Raw genomic sequence first — 12,449 nt, forward strand, 5'->3', positions numbered from 1 at the left:
GAAACTACGCTTTCGTGAGGTTTTCACCTCCGCATGGGCTAGTGGATTGCTTCCGGGGTACATCTGTAATATCCTGATTTCGGGCCTAGTCAGAATAGTGGTTTCGTGACCACAAAATTCAAGATGGAAATAATTATTTTATGATTATTTTGAGGTCTATGATATGATTGCATGATTGTGTGAAAATTTCGTGAAGAAATTTTATGCATAAAGTGCTTAAATTGAAATTAGGGACTAAATCGAATAATTTGTAAAACTTGCATTCTAGAAGTTTCTAGTATGAAATTGTTTTTAAATATTAATTAGGAGGTTTAAATAGCAATTTTACCAATTTCTAAGTCTATGGACAAAAATTGGACATGGATGCAATTTTTGGAAAGTTTAGTAGTAAGGGCATTTTGGTCATTTAGGGGTAAAATGAATTAAAATACAAAATTAAAAGCCAATTTTGCTCATCTTCAACCCCATGGCCGAATATAACAAGGAGAAACCATGGATAGGGTTTTTCAAGCTTCCAAGCTCGATTGTAAGTCCGTTCTAGCCTCGCTTTTAATGATTTTTACGTTTTTGGAGTCCCGGTAGCTCGATTAAGCTTATGCTAGCAATAATTCAACCTAGGGTTCATATTTGGAAAAATACCCATAGGTGAAATTTGTGTATTTTGGTGTTTTATGATAGAATATGAGTTTTTAAATTATGTTAGACAACTTGTGCTACTCGGTTTTAAGCGAAAACTAGCAAAAGGGCTTAATCGGTAAAAATATCTAATAGTCATAAGTACATATTAGAGTGAGAATTTGATGTTTCCATAGAAGGGAAAAATGATCAGCATGTCATAAAACATAAGAAAATAGGCTGAAGTTTAATTTACGAGCTTTGGGGCAAAAGTGTAAATATGCAAAAGTTTAGGGGAAAAACTGTAATTTTGCCAAAATATGATTTTGGGTCAATTTGAATAATGTGAGTCCTAATTAGACTATATTTTAAATGATAGAGCAAGGAAAACTAAAATTCAGGCTAAAATGGGGAAATACCAAGTTGTGGACGAAATGGTAAAAGTAGCCATTTTCGCATACGAGGTAAGTTCATGTGTAAATCATGTAGCATAAATGTTATTTTTATGTTATTAATGTTAATTATATGATATGCTTATTTTTAATCGTGAAATATTATGCTTTGTGGTTAATGTTGAGTAATATGCAAATTATGTTTACTACTTGATAAATATGAATTGCTACCGAGAATCGGTTCTGATATTCCATGGAAGACGGCAAATGTGAGATCGAGGGAAAAAGCCCGTTTGAACCTTAGGAATAGATTAGGATACAAGTGACATGTCACTAGGATGGTTGAGCATCCAAACTCGTTGAGTTGAGTCCGAGTTCACTTATGGATGCAAATGTCCGAACTCGTTGAGTTGAGTCCGAGTTTGAGAGATGTAACTAGGCATCCGAGCTCGTTGAGTTGAGTCCGAGTTCACTTATGGATGCAAACGCCCGAGCTCGTTGAGTTGAGTCCGAGTTCACTTATGGGCGGGTTACATGGTAGCTTGGCTACATATGTAGCACTTATGTGCAAACTTTCCATGTATCCGAATTATATTCCGATGTGTTCAACGGGTAAAATTCTACTCAAGCGGAGGAATACTCGAGATGAAAGGGACGTATTGGTAAGTGTTGTGAAATGAATACTTTGAACAGGTATGTACTTAACCCTCGGGTTGAAAACTAGATATAACAACAATATGGTAAGATGATAAATGAAAATGTGATATGAATGTCTCGGTGATGATTTTGCAAATGATGTTTTATGTTTGCTTATATAGTTGTGTTACTTTCTATTTGCATGTGAGCTTACTAAGAATTTATGCTTACTTCCTCCTTTTCATTCCTTGTAGTGTTGACAAGCCAGCTCGGAAATCGGGAACGATCGGAGGCATGCTCACACTATCCGTATACCATCTTGGCATAATGGCTTGTATATTTTGAGTATGGCATGTGTAGCATTATAATCATTTTGTGTATATGGTCTTATGATATGGTTATTGAGTGGTATGGAAATGCTTGGTAATGATTATCCATTGGAATGGATAATCATGATCATATTTGGTGTTATGTATGCTAAATTACTAGCTAATCCATGGAAAACATGAAATAGGTAAAATTTACCATAAAATAGATTCAGACAGCAGCAGCGACGTGAGTTTGAAAAATCATTAAAAATAGTAGAGATACAATTATATGGTTAATGAACTATGGAATTGAAGAATTATGAGTCTATTTTCATATGGATGGAACAAAACAGGTATATGAGTTATATTTTATGAGATGTTTAAATTTTTGTGAAACAGGGACAGAGTGATTTCTGTATCCCCTGTTCTGACTTTGGAAATTCACCATATATTGTTCAAAGATAATTAGAAGTCATGATTTATATTTACAGATTCCTTATTGAGTATAGTTTTATTAGAAACAAACAGCATAGTCATTGAAACCCTGTACAGGGAGATATATGATTTGTAATACACAGAGGTCAGAGCAGTCAAACCCTGAAATAGGGGAGACTTTAACTAATAAACTGTACTAATTGGATTGAAAAAAATTCTAGAAAAAATTAGTAAATATATGTATGAGTCTAGTTTTAAGGAAAATTTACGGAATTGGATTTCGAGTTTCATAACTCAAGATATGAATTTTTAAGCGACTATGACGCAGATTGTTAGCTTGACTGAAAATTTTAAAAATAAATTGTTTGAGCTGTTTAAGTAATGAATTGTCTGTTAACACCTCGTGTTCGACTCTGTTAACACCTCGTGTTCGACTCCGGTGACGGTCTCGGTTACGGGGTGTTACAATTGCTGGTATCAGAGCAGGTTTAGTCGGTTCTCGGACTAACCTAGCATGTGTAAAAGTTTAGCTATACATGCCACTGATCTGTGATAGTGTGATGTCTTCCGACGCGTATGAGTACCATCTTATTTAGACAGGGTACTCTCCAACAGAGCTGCGCCGACCATGTTCAATGTTATGTGAAGGTATTTGAGTAAAATTATGATTATGATAAGTCTCGGTTCAGAAAAGTATGAATAAAAGTTTATGATACATATGTGATAAATATCCATATTTGCTTCATTCTCATATGATGTAGTGTATATGGCTTACTTGATAAGATGAACGGAATAAATAGAAAGTAGTAGAGGTATGAATAAAAGTCATAATATCATGATACGAATGAAAATGTCCTTGTCTTGATTGGACGTTGAATGTTGATGAATGTTAATGATATACAATTTTTATGAGATAAAGGATTATAATGAAATGAACTTATCTATGTTAAATTGTTGGACTGAATTATATGATTGTAATGATATGTGCATGATGATGCACGAAATGAAAGTTGTGATTGTGATGCAAATATCTATGTTTGTTTGGCCTTATATGATGTCATGAGCATGAATTAATTTAATTAAATGAATGGATAAGTAAAGCTATCTAGAAAACATAGAATGTATGCATAAGTATATTGTCTAAATGGGACAATAGGAAAATTGGTGTAAGCCAACATGAATGTTGCATTGCCTGAATGAATGACATGATTTTGATGATGGAAGTTGTGTCATATGTGTATGTATAAGAAAGTCGAGTCAGAGGTCCTACAACCCCTCCCCCTCACCGAAGTGGTACTTATAATGGAATTTCATGAGATTTGTTTTGAATAAGTTTCCGGTTGAGAACCCAAAGAGTTCAGTGATAGAATAATTATAAGTATGATCAGAGATTGAAAATGAGCTGATAAGTAAAGTCAGAGTCAGTAAAGTATCGGATTGATATAAAGATTATTGGAATTATGCACTGTCCCAGTTAAAGAAGGAAATTCTCTTTGGTAAATCGAATTACTCAAGTGCAAGGTCGAGAAAAGTGTAAATCAAAAATTTATTCAGAACTGACCTTCTTTAGTGAATGATTTAATATGAAATTTGTGATGGTAGAACTAGTTGGGGAAATGATATTTGAAATGTGAACTATCTAAGTGTGACAGTTATGACTGGACAGATTTAGCAGTCTCTTTTGAGATGTTCTATGTGTTTACCCGTTCTCAAAAATATTTCTATGGCTATTGATCTTCTGAAGAAATTCTTGTTATAGGGGAATGTCTTCTAATTCTGGTGTTGGATGAAAGCATTGGTAGTCTGACTGGTTTATAATTTATATTGCTCTATTTCATCGGGTATTCTATTTCATTTTGTCTGATAAGAATTGATGAGAGAATACGTAAGTTATTATGTTTCTATTTCTTCTACTTGATGCTTCATCTGATATATATGTATGGGAAGATATATTGTTCTTGTTATATTTGATTCCAGTGGGATTAAATGATGTTTTCTTTTGGACTTTCTTTCTTTGAAGAATTATCGGGGTATTCTGTATTTTCTCTATGAGTTTGGTTTTCGATTCTCCGGCATAGTATCATATCTTGGGTTTCTTTATCCTGGATCTCTTTATTCTGGATTTCTTTATTCTGGGTTTCTCTATCTTGGATTTCTTTATTCGGTTTTCTTGTTATCTTTGTTCCATAATTTGTCAATTAAGACTCATGTTCGAAGTGCGTTCTTCAGCTCGTGATAATCATGTCAAATATGACTATACTTCTAATTTGATCTTGGTAATGTGGTGATTTTAGTATTGGGATTTTTTCTAATTTCTATATAAGGATTTGACATCAGTAAAGGCATAGGTGATAAAAGCACGAGTTTCAATTGGTATGGTGAATTATTTATTTGAAAGGTTTCATGTGACAATTATGTCAGGATTATTTTTTTCAAGTCTGATAATATAATTTCATTTTGTACGGATAAAAGAGTAAATAGTCTGAACGAAAAGTGTACATTTATTAGAAAGAGTTGGATATTAGTTAAAATCACTACGAATGATAAGGTTTTCGTCTTGTGAAAGCTGAAAAGTTTATTACATGTTGACAAAGTTTGGATAGATGAGAATATTGGTAACCGAAGCGTCTGAACTAGACTAGTCTACATTGAGTAAAGACTTCTTGACTTTTAGTAATGTACTGTTGTATGAATTGTGATGTGTTTCAAGACAGTAAGGTAATGTGATAGTTTAGAGCATTCGATGTTACATAAAATCAGAGTTGTTAAAGGGGTTAAAGCCGAACATTGGGATCTATCAAAATTATCCTTGTCAGTGTTGGTATTGGGATGGAAATGAGAAGGATTATTCTTGAGGCCATATCAGAAATATTTCCATGGCGGAAAGAGGAAAATGTGATGTATCCTATTGTTAAATGTTTGGCGAGATCTATAAATCATATATGTATTGAATGAATTCCTACTCATCAGATTCATGGAATTTCAGGTCTCTTTGATTGTTGGATTTCTTGGAATTTCGGTCTCCATTAAATCAAGTTGAGATCTGGGTTTTATGTCATGATATCATGGGAAACTGAGAAGGGTTGAAAATTTAAGAACAGTTGAGAGTTGAGACTGTAAGCTTTTAGATCATATGAGAAATTAAAGAGATGTATTGGAGGTACAGCCTAAGTGAAAGTTCTTCAGCACCGAATATGAGATTAAAAGTGAAGACCACTTTTCTGGTAAGATTTTCGGGGACGAAAATCCCTAAAGGGGGAGAGAGTTGTAATATCCTGATTTTGGGCCTAGTCGGAATAGTGGTTTTGTGACCACAAAATTTGAGATAGAAATAATTATTTTATGATTATTTTGAGGTCTATGATATGATTTCATGATTGTGTGAAAATTTCGTGAAGAAATTTTATGCATAGAGTGCTTAAATTGAAATTAGGGACTAAATCAAATAATTTGTAAAACTTGCATTCTAGAAGTTTCTAGTATGAAATTGTTTTGAAATATTGATTAGGAGGCCTTAAATAGCAATTTTACCAATTTCTAAGTCTATGAACAAAAATTGGACATGGATGGAATTTTTGGAAAGTTTAGTAGTAAGGGCATTTTGGTCATTTAGGGGTAAAATGAATTAAAATACAAAATTAAAAGCCAATTTTGCTCATCTTCAACCCCATGGCCGAATATAGCAAGGAGAAACCATGGATAGGGTTTTTCAAGCTTCCAAGCTCAATTGTAAGTCCGTTCTAGCCTCGCTTTTAATGACTTTTACGTTTTTGGAGTCCCGGTAGCTCGATTAAGCTTATGCTAGTAATAATTCAACCTAGGGTTCATATTTGGAAAAATACCCATAGGTGAAATTTGTGTATTTTGGTGTTTTATGATAGAATATGAGTTTTTAAATTATGTTAGACAACTTGTGCTACTCGGTTTTAAACGAAAACTAGCAAAATGGCTTAATCGGTAAAAATACCTAATAGTCGTAAGTACATATTAGAGTGAGAATTTGATGTTGCCATAGAAGGGAAAAATAATCAGCATGTCATAAAACATAAGAAAATAGGCTGAAGTTTAATTTACGAGCTTTGGGGCAAAAGTGTAAATATGCAAAAGTTTAGGGGCAAAACTGTAATTTTTCCAAAATATGATTTTGGGTCAATTTGAATAATGTGAGTCCTAATTAGACTATATTTTAAATGATAGAGCAAGGAAAACTAAAATTCAGGCTAAAATGGGGAAAATACCAAGTTGTGGACAAAATGGTAAAAGTAGCCATTTTCACATACGAGGTAAGTTCATGTGTAAATAATGTAGCATAAATGTTATTTTTAAGTTATTAATGTTAATTATATGATATGCTGATTTTTAATCGTGAAATATTATGCTTTGTGGTTAATGTTGAGTAATATGCAAATTATGTTTACTACTTGATAAATATGAATTGCTACCGAGTATCGGTTCCGATATTCCATGGAAGACGGCAAATGTGAGATCGAGGGAAAAAGCCCGTTTGAACCTTAGGAATAGATTAGGATAGAAGTGACATATCACTAGGATGGTTGAGCATCCAAACTCGTTGAGTTGAGTTCGAGTTCACTTATGGATGCAAATGTCCGAACTCGTTGAGTTGAGTCCGAGTTCGAGAGATGTAACTAGGCATCCGAGCTCGTTGAGTTGAGTCCGAGTTCACTGATGGGCGGGTTACATGGTAGCTTGGCTACATATGTAGCACTTATGTGCAAACTTTCCATGTATCCGAATTATATTCCGATGTGTTCAACGGGTAAAATTCTACTCAAGCGGAGGAATACTCGAGATGAAAGGGACGTATTGGTAAGGGTTGTGAAATGAATACTTTGAACAGGTATGTACTTAACCCTCAGGTTGAAAACTCGATATAACAACAATATGGTAAGATGATAAATGAAAATGTGATATGAATGTCTCGGTGATGATTTTGCAAATGATGTTTTATGTTTGCTTATATAGTTGTGTTACTTGCTATTTGCATGTGAGCTTACTAAGAATTTATGCTTACTTCCTCCTTTTCATTCCTTGTAGTGTTGACAAGCCAGCTCGGAAATCGGGAACGATCGGAGGCATGCTCACACTATCCGTATACCATCTTGGCATAATGGCTTGTATATTTTGAGTATGGCATGTATAGCAGTATAATCATTTTGTGTATATGGTCTTATGATATGATTATTGAGTGGTATGGAAATGCTTGGTAATGATTATCCATTGGAATGGATAATCATGATCATATTTGGTGTTATGTATGCTAAATTACTAGCTAATCCATGGAAAACATGAAATAGGTAAAATTTACCATAAAATAGATTCAGACAGCAGCAGTGACGTGAGTTTGAAAAATCATTAAAAATAGTAGAGATACAATTATATGGTGAATAAACTATGGAATTGAAGAATTATGAGTCTATTTTCATATGGATGGAACAAAACAGGTATATGAGTTATATTTTATGAGATGTTTAAATTTTTGTGAAACAGGGACAGAGTGATTTCTGTATCCCCTGTTCTGACTTTGGAAATTCACCATAAATTGTTCAAAGATAATTAGAAGTCATGATTTATATTTACAGATTCCTTATTGAGTATAGTTTTATTAGAAACAAACAACATAGTCATTGAAACTCTGTACAGGGAGATATATGATTCGTAATACATAGAGGTCAGAGCAGTCGAACCCTGAAACAGGGGATACTTTAACTAATAAACTGTACTAATTGGATTGACAAAAAATTGTAGAAACAAATTAGTAAATATATATATGAGTCTAGTTTCAAGGAAAATTTACGGAATTGGATTTTGAGTTTCGTAACTCGAGATATGAATTTTTAAGCGACTATGACACAGATTGTTAGCTTGACTGAAAATTTTAAAAATAAATTGTTTAAGCTGTTTAAGTAATGAATTAAGTTTGTTAACACCTCGTGTTCGACTCCGGCGACGGTCTCGGGTACGGGGCGTTACAACATCCGTACCTATGATTCCGTGAGATTTTCATCTCCGCATGGTCATAGGGAAATGTATCCCCCCGAACCAAACTCGATCTATATGAGCCTATAATGGGTGAGGATTGAGGAATCTGCTGGTTCGGGTACCTTATCTCTAGAACCAAACCACATATAATGAACCTTAGGAGCTATCCTAGGGTGGAGCCGCATTGAGCCTTAGTACTTACCCGTATATGCATTGTGATTATCATTTATGTGATCATTATCATGCGATACTAACCTATGTTTTGTTTTGATTGTTTTTTTTGCATGACATTGCATACTAAATGAGGTGTTAATCCGTATTCAATTACTAAGTTAGGAAGTTTGACATGGAGAATGAATTTCTTAGTAAAGTCGAGGATAATGTGGTCGTTCGTGCATGGTCATAGAAGCTACAATCAGAGAGAGGGGATAGCTTGGCAGAAAGATATAACTCCGAGTTGCAGGATTTCACTAGCGTCAAGTAGCACAGAATGAGCTGCAAGAGTTACGAGACATTTGGGCTAGTTGGGATGAAGGGATCAAGCAGTTGTTCTATCAAAGCTACGGTGATATATCCTACTTGCTAGACATTAGAGTGAACAAGCATCTATTTCGAGTTATAGTTCAGTTTTGGAATTCTGCGTACTAGTGTTTCACTTTTGGAGAAGTGGATTTAGTACCTACCATAGAGGAATACACTACTCTGCTCAGGTGTCCAAAAATTCAGCTCTGGAAGACTTATGCCCGGGTTTTTAGTAGTCAAACTTTCGTGAAGAAATTGATGAGCATTTCAGGGATGAGCGAGCCTGGGGTCACTACTCGGATTCAACAAAAAAGAGATAGCAAATGTATCCCTTGGGAGAATTTGCGAGATTTGATCTTAACACATCCAGATGAAAGAAAGAGGATCGACATCTTCGCCTTAAGCATCTACGGATTGGTAATTTTTCTTAAGGCTTTGAGGCACGTGGACGAGGTAGTCATTGACTATTCGATCGCCTTGAGAAGGGAATCACTCTGGTACTGGCGATATTGGCTGAGACATTCAGATCCTTGAGCACATGTCGGAAGACGGGCAAAGGACGGTTTATTAGTTGTGCACAATTATTGATGGTATGGTTTCATGGGCACTTTTGGAAGGTAGACAAGGTTTCTTATCTGGTCTTTTCCGAAGGTTACTCCTTGCTGAAAGAGGAGGCTGCTATACAAAGGAGAGAGGGTATCTCGAAGGAGAAGTGGATGGAAATTCTTCAAAACCTCAAGGAGGGGGATATCGAGTGGAGAGCTTATTGGATGGTTCCCGATGAGATCTTGTACCGATGTGGTAACTTCGATTGGGTGCCATTGTTAGGAATTTGGGGAGCTACCGGGTATACTCCATTACTTGCCTTGAGACAATACAAGTCGAGGCAGTTTGTATCCACAACCTACGGACTCGCTCAGAGTGAATTTTCTTTCAAAGGTACTCAGTATAAGAAGAAAGTTCAGGAGCTATCGGATGCTTGGAAGCAAACTTGTTGGATGAAGAGGTTGGCCGTCAGTTCCATGGTAACGGCCAGGTATGCCAGATGGTTTAAAAAGAGGGTTAATGATAACATTCCTAAGCCAAGCTTGGAGAATACTCGACCTATGGGGGAACAAGTACAAGTCACCCCGTCAGAGTTGGAAATTATAAAACAAGACTTCGAGAAGAAAAGTTTAGATCTTGGGAAAAAGATTGAACAATTGGAGGAAGAGAAGATGCACCTGAGATTAGACGCTGATGTTCAGAGGTCATAGGCTGAGAAGTGGAGAAAAGGAAAAACTAAGGCCGAAGAAGATCTAGACAGCTTGAAGACGGACTACAAGAAGCTGTGCCTATCTATGAGGACTGCGGGTTTAGGTAAGACTTCCGAACAATGGCGCCATGAAATTCAAGAAGAAAAAGCCAATACCGACCGGTGGGAAAGGAAATTCCGAGAAGCCCAGGCACGAAATGAAGATTTAGAGAAGAGTCTATTGGAAAGCAGAAATGAGTGAGGTGAATTAAGGGCTAGAGTGGCAGAACTCGAGAAATCTCTGCATCAGTACCAAAACCGGAACATCGCAATGGAATTGAGGGCAAGCTTGAGCAAGATAGAAGAAATGAAAGGAAAAATAGAAGAGTCAGAGGGTCACTGCAAAATTGTGAGATGCGGATCTAATTTTTCGAGGCAAACGAGGATCGTTGGAAAGAGCAGCTTCACCATGCGCAAGACCAAGTCAGAAACAGAGATTACCTTATGAGGGAAGCCATAACCCAGATTCGAGAGGCAGCTGACTACTTGCAAGCTTTAGCGGTACAGGCAGACACAGTCAGATCTCAGATAAGAGTTGGCCTCGTTGCTTAGAAAAATTAAGACTTTGAGTGTTAGAGCGAAATTTTATCTGTAACTCAACTTTATGTAAAAGATTTTATTTTCAAGTGAAATTTTGTAAAGGGGATTGAATCAAAATTGATGCCTTCTTTGCATTCATGCATTTGCATTACATCATATCATTATGCATTAAAGGCCATAAGAGGTTTCTAATTAATTAATTAAAAATTATTTCAGTAACCTGGAAACCAACGAAAACCAACCAACCACGCACCCCTACGGTACAAGAAAAAAGTAAATGGACAAAAGACTTGAGAAATTGGAGCAAATGCAAAAAGATATGCAGTAACAAATGCAGTCTCAGATGCAAGAGCAGTAAGCCAAGATTCAGCAAGAGATGAAAGAGCAAATGATGGAATCCCAAAGGGAGATGATGAGTCAGTTATCCCAATTGCTATTGGGAGGAACGAATAAGGGAAAGGGCCCCATGGACAAAGTTGAAGAAACTAATGAAGATCCTCAATACCCCACTGGCTTCACTCCGACACATGTACCGATGAAGCCCGAGATTAATCTACCAAAACCATCTATCACGATCATGCCCCAGCAGGTTTAGGCCGGAGCTTCAAGATTGATGAACTTCCAAGCTGTCTCAGGCTCTAACTTTGTCAACAACCCGAACTATCTACCCATTCCCGATTTGGATGAAGTTGCTGACGAAGAAAATGCGAGGATGGATTCATAAAAACAATTGAAAGAACAGTGTAGGTGGCTCGAGGAGAAATTCAAAGCCATGGAAAGTGCGGATCATCATCAAGGGATTGATGCCAAGGACCTGAGTCTGGTCCCAGATTTAGTCCTTCCCCCTAAATTCAAAATGCCCGAATTCGAAAAATACAATGGAACAAGCTGCCTTGAAGCCCACATCACTATGTTCTGTAGGCGAATGACGGGATATGTTAATAATGAACAGCTATTAATCCACTACTTTCAAGATAGTCTGGCCGGGGCGGCATCTAAGTGGTACAACCAATTAAGCCGCTCTAAAATTAACTCGTGGAAGGACCTGGCTGAGGCCTTTATGAAGCAATACAATCATATGATGGACATGACCCTCGACAGAATCACTCTCCAGAACATGGAGAAGAAATCAAATGAAAGCTTCAGACAATACGCACAAAGATGGAGAGAGGTGGCCATACAAGTTCAGCCGCCACTTCTAGAAAAGGAGACAACGATGCTCTTTATTAACACCTTGAAGGCCCCTTTTATCACTCATATGTTGGGAAGCGCCACTAAAAGCTTCTCTGACATAGTGATGACGAGGGAAATGATCAAAAATGCTGTTAGAAGTGGTAAGATAGAATCAGGAGAGAGTGCCAGGAAGTCGGCCCCGATGAAAAGAAATAATGAAGTGAACAACATGAACACATTCAACAAGGGTTAGTCCAAGTCACTTACCGTAAATCAGCCAAAGACGGTAGCCACCAATCAACGTAGCTCTGTAAGACAAGAATCCAACGCGAGGGAGAACACAGAAAGGCCACAATTCACCCCTATACCCATGACATATAGGGAGCTCTACCAGAACCTGTTTAACACTTATGTAATGTCTCATTTTTACCTGAAGCCATTGCAGCCCCCGTATCCCAAATGGTATACACAAATGCCCATTGTGAATACCACGCGGGAATCACCAGGAACTCTATCAAAAACTGCACTGCGTTC

The sequence above is a fragment of the Gossypium hirsutum genome, chromosome A11 (assembly GCF_007990345.1).
Source record: "Gossypium hirsutum isolate 1008001.06 chromosome A11, Gossypium_hirsutum_v2.1, whole genome shotgun sequence".
NCBI classification, from domain to species: Eukaryota; Viridiplantae; Streptophyta; class Magnoliopsida; order Malvales; family Malvaceae; genus Gossypium; species Gossypium hirsutum.